Genomic DNA, 12479 nt, shown 5'->3' on the forward strand with positions numbered 1-12479 from the left:
TCCGGCGGGAGATTTGAGGGCGGCTTACCTTATGAGCCTGGTCCATGGAACACTTCCTGAAGTCCAACTCTTCATCCAGGTAGCCCTTCTGCTTGCAGAACATATCCTAGCACAGCTCAAGGTCAGAATTGTTGGGGCACATTGCCGGAGTTCCCCTTGGCTGATGTCGCGTGTCTGTCTACCTTCTCACTTTCAATGTCCAACATCTTCTGTTGAAGTGCTGACTTGGTCACTTTGATGTATTCTAACCACTGAGGAAAGGCTGCTGTCACATAAGCAGAATGCGAGAGCGTGCGTGGACGTGCGCGTTACCTTCTCGGCTAGGGTGAGAAGGGTCCTGGCGTGAATCACGACCACCTGCTCCTCGTTGGTGAGATTCTGCAAGAGCCCAAAGGCACAGCGTCAACAAGCTTCTTTCAGCGCAAAGCCTTCCAAAAGTCACATTTGAGCCGCCGAGTCTCGTGGAGTGCGAACATAAGGAGTTCGACATACACTTACGGCGTTATAGCCCAGGATGTCCAGCTTCTTCATCAGATCACTGATGACGATGTCCGGGGGAAAGGCGCAAGGAGCAATGTAAGGTGTTCTGGGACCTCGGGTTAAGGTTAGGGTTGCGAGGGACGCCTTACCTACGCTCACGCCCTCGGCCTCGCAGTAGATCTGCAAAGGGCTGAGGCCGTCTGGGAAACGGACTTGCAGAAACTTCAAGACGGGGGAGCGCCACTCCCTCTCCTGAAAGGCAGAGGCATGCATCCGTCCGTCCGTCCGTCCGTCCGTCACATCTCTGGCCTCAACACGCTTGTGCGAGTCTTCCCACCTCCAGCTCCAGGATGCGGAACTCAAGCAGTTCGTTTTGGTCTCGGATATCCTGGATGTGCTCTTTCAGACGCGCTTCTTCCGCCTCCATCCGCCTGACCTGAAAAGACAGTCAGACCTCATCTGCGGGGCTTCCCGACAGGTGTGACGCCAAGCGACTCCGCCCAGCGCCTTTCTTTCCGTCACCTTTTCAGCCAACTGCTGATTGCTCTGACGCAGCAGCTGCTTCTCCTCCACCCACTTGACATTCTAGAAGAGACAAACGCGTGGACAGCTTTGGAATGTTGTGTCATTTTCATCCACAAATTCTTTGGTTGACTGGAAAATGACATTTGCTTTTCTCCGCATTTTCCCAGCCACGTTCGGGGGGGGGGGGGGGGGGTTGGTCCAGTAATGCCAGACGGATGAGTGACTGAAGAATGTAGCTATTTTGTCTGAGAAAAAGGTGTGCTCATTGATGAGCTTACCTGTCCTTGTTGCTTCAGCGCTGACTCCAGATCTGCTACTCTGCTTTGATAGTGACCCATTTCTACCATCAGCTTTTCTCTGGTCTGAAAGGAGGAGGAGGGAGGCTCCTCCTCCTCCTTTCAGACCAGAGAACACCCGAGGCTGGGTGAGAACGGGGAGGCTGCGACCCGGCCGGGGGTTGCGGGAAGGGGCGCCACCTTGATCTCCTTCTCGGCGTCGTAGTCCCCTTTCGCTGGTCTGGGCTAGCAGAGCGTAGGCTCGTTGCAGCGCTTGATATTCTTGCGTCAGCTGGCGGTAGCGAAGCTCCGCCTCTTCATGCACACACCAATGCAACACAGCACTAGTACCAGAATCAGTCAGACCGGCGACAAAGCACCCGCGACGCAAAGACGAGTCCGATTCCAGGCTGAAGAGGAATGTTTGGTGCCAATACGCTGGCAGAAATGGCGGGCTACCTCTTCGGGTTCCGTGTCGGGGGTTCTGTCGGTGTGAAAAGACAAGGACGATCCGTCCGAGTCCACCAACACGTCTTCGTCGTAGCCGTAAAATGTTTCGATGACCTGCGGGCGCGGAAGCAAACATCTCTCTGAACAAACTGAAGCGACACCTCACGATGAATCGACGAGAGGAACGATAGCGAGAAAAAGGCCATTTCATCTTGCGCAACACCAAGCAGCCGCAAACAAACAGACTCACCTTGCAGGACCTCACGCTTTGTTCCTCCTCAGAGATTCTCGACGTCGGTATCGTAGCAGCAAATCTCTCTCCTGTCGACACAAATAATCCGCCTTTGAGATTCTTTGGATGCAAAGGGAACGAACGGCTCCGGCGCAGAAACAAACGCGACTCACAATGACATTTCTGACATGAGCTCCTGTCTCCAGAGCCTGAAAAACACGTCACCGGCGATGATTGGAGGGACGCTCGTCTTTTCCAAAAGTGACAACTACAGGGTGTGTCAGGGTTTTCCAGATTATCTTTATCGTATCATTGTGTTGCTTTGACTTTGACTGCGACCTGTAATAAATAATATTATTTATCCCTTATTTATCCCTATCGCTTATCGCTTATCCCTTCCTACACAAAGTCGTAAAACACCCCTTGCTATGTTTTGACTAGAGGTCAAGGGCTTCCTCTATTCAATCCACTCTTACACCCACCCTGTTTCTCTTAATTAAAATGCTCGTGCAGGAGCCGAGAGTCAGACTTCATTCGTACAACGGATGGACTCTCCACCTGCAGGTGTCCAAAAGAACTTACTTGTCTCCCGTGTGGTTCTTGCAAAATAAGTTGGAGCGAGCGCAACTCTAACAGGGTGCATTTTGCCACTAGCTGCCTACGGACAATGACGTCGCGCTCGCGGCTCATGGTTGACGGGCTGAGCAGCCGGGCAAGTCCGTCGTTTTCAGCGCACAGCGAGTGGCAAAGGCGCTGACAAAACGGGAGCTTTGAGCTGCTGAAAACGGCAAAACAAGTCTAAAGCGTGTTCAAACGCGTGCGCACAATGCTCCTGCTTGAAAGGTCGGAATTTAAGGGGCCAATTTTTTGGATGGCGGCCGCCGGCCAAGCTTTGGACGGAAAAGGTTTCCTGGCGACAGCGAGCGAGCGCGGCGCTGCCGTACGTGCACCGAGTCGCCTGCCTGAAGACCTTGGACAAGTCGTCGATGATGTGCCGCTGCTCCACAACTTGAAGGAACTCCATTTCACCGTCCTGCTGGCCGCAACCGCGGTCCAGGTCATTGAGCGAACTAGGCCTTCTCTGTGGAACACAAATGCAGTGGACTCTGTTGGCACGCCGCCGTTGTCCGCGTCGACTTACCAAGCTTGCCATCTCCTCGTTCTCCTGGGTGACAAAGCGCACTTTGTTTTCAAGGCGACACAGCACCAGCGAGAGTTCTTCATTCTTCCTGCTCAGGCGTTTGTTTTTGTACAGGAGTGGCAGAAACTGGCTTTCTGTTTCTCTCAGTCGCTTTAGCTGCAAGCATGAAGTGCGGGATGTGAAAGACGCACAACACGCGGGCCAGAACGTATCCATTCCTTTTGCATCGGTTTGAACGGAATCGTGGCTTTGGCTCCCAATAAAAGACATCTACCAGGCAACCGACTCGCCGCGCCGCTCAACTAATAAGCAAGCGCAATGGGTGCCTCGCTGGATGGCGCGCATCAAACGTAGCGCAAACCTTCAAGCGTGCCGTCAATAAATTACCAGTTCATTGCGCTCTTCAGAAAGCAGGGCGTTTCGATCCTCCAGTTTCCTGATGACTGCGCTGAGCTCAGCGATTTTCAGATGAAACCGTCGCGTGTCCCGATCCTCCTGAGACTGAAAACGCCCCGCAACACACACACACAAGCACTCGTTCAAAGTTCAAAACTGTTTTTGTGCTACCTTCCTCCAGCAACGAACTAAGTCATGCGTACTGCAAGTGTGTGATGAGGTGGCTTACGCAATGAAGAGGATTGCTAGTAGCGGCGTTGACCCCACTTCCAGGGTAGTTTAGGCCCGCCCTTTGGGAATCCCTCAGGGCAGCGATCTGCTGCTCGGCAGCCTGAGTCTGCAGCTGAAGGCGGTGGACGTGGCCGGCCCCAGGGCTTCATCCAAAACACTAACCGCTCTGTCTTTCAGCTTGATCTCATCCGTCTGGATGTACAAACGGGGAGCGCTCAGGCAGGCGGGCAAACTCATTTGCCAGAATTGTGACAAAAACAAAGAGAGCAACCGGCCAATTTTTTTCTTGAATCGACTAGAACACCTTTGCTGTGACAAAAGCGAAGCGAGCAACCGGACATTTTCTTCTTGTGAAATAGAATAGAATAGAATGCCTTAGGTGTCATTGCACTGCAGGTATACAACGAAATTGGGAACATAGCCACGCACCGCGCATCTGATCAGTCCTACCAGTCGGCGGATCTCCCTCTCGCAGTCTCTCTTGGTTCGGCTCAGCTCCTCCCGATGCTGGTGATGAGCCGATCGGAGCTCGGCCGCTCGGGACTGCCAGGCCTGCTGGGCCGCTGCCAGGGCTTCTTCCGCGCTCCTGGTGGAGGCGACACCGCTCGGTCTCCCGACACCGCCGCGTCTCCTCCACCTCCGCCAGCAAAGCGCCCCCCCTCCTCACCTGAGCAGACATTGCGCCACACCGGGCCGTTGAGACCGCAACGGAGCGCCGCGACGCTTACTGGGGACAAGCTACACAATACGGTAGCGGCCGCATCGAAGCCCGACGTGGCGTGCGGATAGTCAGACACGGATAGAGCGGATCACCTTGTCCATGGAGCCGTCCCTCAGGCTGAGGACCAAGGCATTCAGTCGCTGGATCTCTCCATCTTTGATTTTGATCACTCTCATCAGCTCCATTTCATGCTGCCGCAGTAATGTCTCCCTGGTAATGGCTAACTCTTTCTGCTTCTCCTCATGGAGTTTGCTTTTGAGTTCCGTCATGGCGGCGGTGGCACGGTGGTGCTCCGCCCGCAGGTCCTGACTTCTCTCTCTCTCCAGACAGCTGACCTGACATGACTTAGACTTAGACAAACTTTATTGTCATCTTGTCTGCACATGGTGCATACAAAACGAAATTCCGTTGCATACGTCTTACAACAAAGTAGTGATATTGCAGTTGAATAGAAGTAACATATCCTATGAAAATATATATATATACATATATACTATATATATATATATATATATATATATATTAAAAATAAGTATAAAGTGCAGCAGTGATAATTATGCAATAGTGCAAGTAGGCAAAACAGTATTCAAGAGTGTGCAGAGGAATGCTAAACCATGTATTAAACTTCTATTTAAAGGGTTTATACAAGTTCAGTAAAGTTGGTAGTGTGAGATAGTGCAAGATAGAGGTCCGTAGTGTCATAAAGTACAGTTCTGTGAATGTGTGATGCAGAGTTCAGTTTAGAGCTCAACAGTTCTAGTGTTCAACAGTCTGATGACAGCAGGGAAAAAGCTGTTGCAGAACCTGGTGGACCTGCAGCGGATGCTGCAAACCTCTTCCCAGATGGCAGCAGGGAGAACAGTCCATGGTGGGGGTGTGATGGGTCATTGATGATGTTACGGGCACGGGACATGCAGCGCTGAGATGAAATGTCCTGAATGGAGGGAAGAGGAGCCCCTATGATCCTCTCTGCTGTCCTCACCACTCTCCTCACGTTCTTCCAATCGGAGGCGGTGCAGCCTCCACACCACACAGAGAGACAGCTTGTCAGAATGCTCTCTATGGTGCTCCTGTAGAACGTCCTCATGATGGGTGGGGGCAGGTGGGCTCTCCTCATCCTCCGCAGGAAGTACAAGCGCTTCTGTGCCCTCTTGACCAGTGCCGTAGTGTTCATAGTCCAGGTGAGGTCTTCTGTGATGTGGACCCCCAGGAATTTGGTGGTGCTGACCACCTCCACAGCTGAGCTGTTGATGATCAGTGGAGCGTGGTGAGGCTGTTTTTTCCTGAAGTCGACGATGATCTCCTTCATCTTCTCCTCATTCAGGATCAGGCTGTTTTCTCTGCACCAGCCCACCAGCTGCTCCACCTCCTCTCTGTAGTCCAGGTCGTTGTTGTCTCTGATGAGCCCCACCACCGTTGTGTCGTCTGCTGACTTCACGATGTGATTGGTGGTGAACCTGAGGACGCAGTCGTGTGTCATCAGGGTGCACAGCAGGGGGCTCAGGACGCAGCCCTGAAGGGAGCCTGTGCTGAGGGTGATGACATCAGAGGTGTTCTGTCCGACCCGGACTGACTGAGGTCTGTTGGTGAGGAAGTCTAGCAGCCAGTTGCGAAGGGGGGTGTTGAAGCCCAGGTGTTCCAATTTTCCTACCAGATGCTGTGGGATGATGGTGTTAAACGCTGAGCTGAAGTCCAGGAACAGCCTCCGCACATGGGTGTTCTTCTCCTCCAGGTGAGCCAGGCTCAGGTGAAGAACGGAGGAGATGGCGTCCTGAGTGGAGCGGTTTTGCCGGTCGGCAAACTGGAACGGGTCAAATAATAGGGGGAGTCTGGAAACGAGTTGACCTTTAAGCAGCCTTTCGAAGCACTTCATCATAACCGGAGTCAGTGCAACAGGCCGGTAATCATTAAATGAGGTGATTTGAGGTTTCTTCGGCACCGGAATGATGGAGGCAGTCTTAAAGCACGCCGGCACTGTGGCTTGGCCCAGCGAGGTGTTAAAAATGTCTGTGATGACCCCAGCCAGATGACTTGCACATTCCCTGAACACACGCCCAGGAATGTTGTCGGGGCCAGGGGCCTTACAGGGGTTGACTCTCCTCAGGGTCTTCAACACATCGGCGGAGTCAAGGCAGAGTACCTCCTCTTCCTGATGGGGGACAGTTTTAACTGCTGGAGTGCCGTTTAGTGCCTCGAACCTCCCAAAGAAGTTATTTAGACCATTTAGAAAGTCAGCATCAACTACACCCACTGGGGGGGGGGAGGGTGAGTTGTAGTCTGTAATCGCCCGTATGCCTTGCCACATACTCCTGATGTTTTTGACGTCGTGGAAACGATCCTGAAATTTTCGACTGCGGTCTCGCTTCGCTATCCTGATGGCACGGTTCAAGTTGGCTCTCGCTGTCCTCAGTGTCTCCTTGTCGCCAGACTTGAAGGCAGAGTTCCGCGCTCGTAGCGTTTGACGTACCTCCTCAGTCATCCAGGGTCGTTGGTTGCCCCGGGTGATGATATTCTTAGTGGTGCTGACGTCCTCGGTGCATTTGTTGATGTAGGCTGACACAGTCATGGCACACGCATGTCTAATCTACATCGGGAAAACTGGGAGGGAGGGAGGGAGGGAGGCAGGCAGGGAGGCAGGCAGGGAGGCAGGCAGTGTCTGTCTGTTGAGGTTTTCACCTTGTTCTTCTCCTGCTGAAGTTCTAACTGGACGTCCATCAGTTTGGTTCTCAGCTCGTCATTGGCGGCCTGAAGGGCGTCCGTTCGCTCCGCCTTGGCCCGCCCTGCCGGAGCTCGTTTGGACATCTCTTACTCGAGTCTCGCCCGGTCGTCAGTCAGAGATCACAACATTTGTACCTGGAGAGCACAAACGCAGCGCTGTTTTCCACTGGCTTCGAACTCAACTTCAATCGGTACCGTAACTTACAACATCATAAACATAGAACTAGCTTGACTTATTCATTGAATAAATGCATTTGGTTCCTCAAAACTGCATCACGCAACATAGCGTGACCGAGACGGCCGTTATCCACCTGCGTGAAGTTATTTGGTGAAATGAATGAGATGTTTAAGACACCATCGTTCTGTCTCTATGTAGATGAAGGGAAATAATCGATTGCTGAAGGTCCAAAGGTGTTGTGATAAACAAATAAACATATTAGTGATTAGTGACATATTTGTGATAAACATATTAGGCAGGATAATCACATATGTTAACTTGACTGCCCACACTGTATTTATTTATGGTTATTTGTTAAATCGAGTACTGTTAGACATGAAATAGGAAGTGTTTAACATAAATGGAAGACGAAAGGGGTACTCACCATTGTAGCTCCTGCTGGTCAATGATACGAGCCTCTTCTTGCAGTGGAAAACATACAGCCAACAAACACCGTGGAACCTAAAGGAATGAAATTAAACATTAACATTTAGCCTCAACCAACATTCACAGATACAACGCAACGCAAACTACACAAACGTAAATCTTTTTAAACACAATGAGTTGTACTTACCGTGTACGCTCTAGACGGTCCACTGGCAAGCAGAAAATAAAGATATTTCTGTTGATAATCGTCGTGTTTGTATCCGGTGTCTCGCTCAAGGCCATTGCGCCCACAGATTTGAATTTTGGCGAGAGTTCAGCCTATTGACGTCATTTCCGCGGTGTAATACCCGCATATCTGAAACGGCAAAGTTAAGAGTAGAGTTAAATAAAGTTTTTAGTCAACGCAATAATTTACAACCGTTGACCAGTCGAAATAATCGTCGAAATTTGGCGTCTGTGGCTGGAAGCAGACGCCGAGTTCGACATTCCTCCCAAACGCCACACTCCCTCGCTTTTCAGGGCTAAAAAAAACCAGTTGTAATTACCTTGTACGCTCTAGACGGTCAAGTTGCAAGCTGAAAACAAAAATATTTGCCTTGTTAGTCATCGTGTTACTAACCGCTGTGTCTTGTTTGCCAGAATTGCCGCTTTCCTACTTCCTGTTGCAAGCCACGCCCACGGATTATAATTTTGCCGTGAGTTCCGCCTATTGACGTCATGTCCGCGTCACATGACTGCGACGTAATATTATCTAAAACTGTTTGTGCGGTATTGTGTTGTTCTGTGCGGTATTGTGTTATTCTGTGCGGCGTCGTGTTGTTCTGTGCGGCGTCGTGTTGTTCAGTGCGACGTCGTGTTGTTCAGTGCGGCATGGTGTTGTTCAGTGCGGCATGGTGTTGTTCAGTGCGGCATGGTGTTGTTCAGTGCGGCATAATGTTGTTCAGTGCGGCATAATGTTGTTCAGTGCGGCATGGTGTTGTTCAGTGCGGCATAATGTTGTTCAGTGCGGCATAATGTTGTTCAGTGCGGCATGGTGTTGTTCAGTGCGGCATGGTGTTGTTCAGTGCGGCATGGTGTTGTTCAATGCGGCATGGTGTTGTTCAGTGCAGGATGGTGTTGTTCAGTGCGGCATGGTGTTGTTCAGTGCGGGATGGTGTTGTTCAGTGCAGGATGGTGTTGTTCAGTGCGGCATGGTGTTGTTCAATGCGGCATGGTGTTGTTCAGTGCGGGATGGTGTTGTTCAGTGCGGCATGGTGTTGTTCAGTGCGGCATAATGTTGTTCAATGCGGCATGGTGTTGTTCAGTGCGGCATGGTGTTGTTCAGTGCGGCATGGTGTTGTTCAGTGCGGCATGGTGTTGTTCAGTGCGGCATGGTGTTGTTCAGTGCGGCATGGTGTTGTTCAGTCCGGGATGGTGTTGTTCAATGCGGGATCGTGTTGTTCAGTGCGGGGTGGTGTTGTTCAGTGCGGGATGGTGTTGTTCAGTGCGGCATGGTGTTGTTCAATGCGTCATGGTGTTGTTCAATGCAGGATCGTGTTGTTCAGTGCAGCATAATGTTGTTCAGTGCAGCATGGTGTTGTTCAGTGCGGCATGGTGTTGTTCAATGCGGCATGGTGTTGTTCAGTGCGGGATGGTGTTGTTCAATGCGGGATCGTGTTGTTCAGTGCGGCATAATGTTGTTCAGTGCAGCATGGTGTTGTTCAGTGCGGCATGGTGTTGTTCAGTGCGACATAATGTTGTTTAGTGCGGCATAATGTTGTTCAGTGCGGCATAATGTTGTTCAGTGCGGCATGGTGTTGTTCAGTGCGGCATGGTGTTGTTCAGTGCAGGATGGTGTTGTTCAGTGCGGCATGGTGTTGTTCAATGCGGCATGGTGTTGTTCAGTGCGGGATGGTGTTGTTCAGTGCAGGATGGTGTTGTTCAGTGCGGCATGGTGTTGTTCAGTGCGGAATGGTGTTCAGTGCGGCATGGTGTTGTTCAGTGCGGCATGGTGTTGTTCAGTGCAGGATGGTGTTGTTCAATGCGGGATCGTGTTGTTCAGTGCGGCATGGTGTTGTTCAGTGCGGCATGGTGTTGTTCAGTGCGGCATAATGTTGTTCAGTGCGGCATGGTGTTGTTCAGTGCGGCATGGTGTTGTTCAGTGCGGCATGGTGTTGTTCAGTGCGGCATGGTGTTGTTCAGTGCGGCATAATGTTGTCCAGTGCGCCATAATGTTGTTCAGTGCGGCATGGTGTTGTTTAGTGCGGGATGGTGTTGTTCAGTGCAGGATGGTGTTGTTCAGTGCGGCATGGTGTTGTTCAATGCGGCATGGTGTTGTTCAGTGCGGCATGGTGTTGTTCAGTGCGGCATGGTGTTGTTCAGTGCGGCATGGTGTTGTTCAGTGCGGCATGGTGTTGTTCAGTGCGGCATGGTGTTGTTCAGTGCGGCATGGTGTTGTTCAGTGCGGAATGGTGTTGTTCAGTGCGGCATGGTGTTGTTCAGTGCGGGATGGTGTTGTTCAATGCGGGATCGTGTTGTTCAGTGCGGCATGGTGTTGTTCAGTGCGGGATGGTGTTGTTCAGTGCAGGATGGTGTTGTTCAGTGCGGCATGGTGTTGTTCAATGCGGGATCGTGTTGTTCATTGCGGCATGGTGTTGTTCAGTGCGGCATGGTGTTGTTCAGTGCGGCATGGTGTTGTTCAGTGCGGCATGGTGTTGTTCAGTGCGGCATAATGTTGTTCAGTGCGGCATAATGTTGTTCAGTGCGGCATAATGTTGTTCAGTGCGGGATGGTGTTGTTCATTGCGGCATGGTGTTGTTCAGTGCGGCATGGTGTTGTTCAGTGCGGCATGGTGTTGTTCAGTGCGGCATGGTGTTGTTCAGTGCGGCATGGTGTTGTTCATTTCGGCATAATGTTGTTCAGTGCGGCATAATGTTGTTTAGTGCGGCATGGTGTTGTTCAGTGCGGGATGGTGTTGTTCAGTGCGTTATAATGTTGTTCAGTGCGGCATGGTGTTGTTCAGTGCGGCATGGTGTTGTTCAGTGCGGCATGGTGTTGTTCAGTGCGGCATAATGTTGTTCAGTGCGGCATAATGTTGTTCAATGCAGGATCGTGTTGTTCAGTGCAGCATAATGTTGTTCAGTGCAGCATCGTGTTGTTCAGTGCGGGGTGGTGTTGTTCAGTGCGGGATGGTGTTGTTCAGTGCGGCATGGTGTTGTTCAGTGCGGCATGGTGTTGTTCAGTGCGGCATGGTGTCGTTCAGTGAGGCATGGTGTTGTTCAGTGCGGCATGGTGTTGTTTAGTGCGGCATGGTGTTGTTCAGTGCGGGATGGTGTTGTTCAGTGTGGCATGGTGTTCAGTGGGGCATGGTGTTGTTCAGTGCGGTATCGTGTTGTTCAGTGCGGTATCGTGTTTCTCAGTGCGGTATCGTGTTGTTCAGTGCAGTATAGTTGTGTTGTTCGTATTGTGTTGTGTTGTTCGTAATGTGTTGTGTTGTTCGTATTGTGTTGTGTTGTTCGTATTGTGTTGTGTTGTTCGTATTGTGTTGTGTTGTTCATATTGTGTTGTTCATATTGTGTTGAGTTGTTCGTATTGTGTTGTGTTGTTCGTATTGTGTTGCCTTTAACACTTAGCCTCTAACACTTAGCCTCTAACACTTAGCCTCTAGCATCTAGAAGGTAAATAAATAGGAAGGAAGGACTCACCGGTGACGTCTTCGCCCACGTCCAAGCGTTGTACTTTGTATTTTCATCCTTCTGACAGTGGAAAACATAGCCAACAAACACCGTGGAACCTAAACGAATGAAAGAAAACTATCATTTGGCCACAACCAACATTCACAGATACAACACAATGTGACGTGCGGGGTTGAGGTTAAAGGTTGAGTGAAGGGCCCTCGTTTTAAACTACTTTTTTGAAAAGGATTGGGAACAAGTAAGACGTATTTAATTTATTTAATGGGAAGTAGTAAGAGCTATTGAATTTAATCTATGTATTATATTCTATTGTATTGTATTCTGTTGTATTCTTTTGGATTGTATTCACACTAACCCCACTAAAACTTCAGCCCACAAAAACTCGCCTCTGGCGCCTAGCCTCTGGCACTTAGCCTCTAACACTTAGCCTTTAACACTTAGCCTTTAACACTTAGCCTTTAACACTTAGCCTTTAACACTTAGCCTAGAAGGTGAATAAATAGGGTTAAAGGTTGAGTGAAGGGACCTCGTTTTAAACTACTTTTTTGAAAAGGAGTGGGAACAAGTAAGACGTATTTAATTTATTTAATGGGAAGTAGTAAGACTTATTAAATTTATTTAATCTACTTTTCTTCCCAGGCAAAATTTGATGTGCTGCAATTCCAAATTTCCAAAGTGAATGAAGGAATGAAGTCCTTTAAATTATGATTTTGTATAAATACTAGGCATTAACACAAAATCGACGGCACAAAATGGGCAGACTTTACTTGTTTGAAAAGGACTGGTTACAAGACAGACTTTTTTAATTTATTTAATGGGAAGAAGACTTATTTAGTTTAATTGATCTATTTTTGTTCCCTGGCAAAATTCGATTTGCTGCAATTCCAAATTTCCAAAGTGAATGAAGGAAAGAAGTCGTTTAAATTATGATTTTGTTTAAATACTAGGCAGACACAAAATCTACGGCACAAAATGGGCAGACTTTACTTGTTTGAAGAGGACTGGTTACAAGACAGACTTTTCTGATTTATT

At 49.8% G+C, this 12479-nt stretch overlaps 1 long non-coding RNA gene across 1 annotated transcript; it reads right to left on the reverse strand.

Moving 5' to 3' along the window:
* Positions 1 to 1206: 1206 nt before the first annotated feature.
* On the reverse strand, positions 1207 to 4012 carry LOC148394708 (uncharacterized). The gene is made up of 4 exons (XR_015860076.1): positions 3729 to 4012; positions 3491 to 3604; positions 1981 to 3259; positions 1207 to 1844 (listed from the first exon to the last, which is right to left on the reverse strand). It is a non-coding gene; the product is annotated as an uncharacterized LOC148394708 (long non-coding RNA).
* Positions 4013 to 12479: the final 8467 nt, after the last annotated feature.

This window comes from Syngnathus floridae, chromosome 8 (genome assembly GCF_059516105.1).
Source record: "Syngnathus floridae isolate MCC-2025c chromosome 8, RoL_Sflo_1.0, whole genome shotgun sequence".
Classification (NCBI taxonomy): Eukaryota; Metazoa; Chordata; class Actinopteri; order Syngnathiformes; family Syngnathidae; genus Syngnathus; species Syngnathus floridae.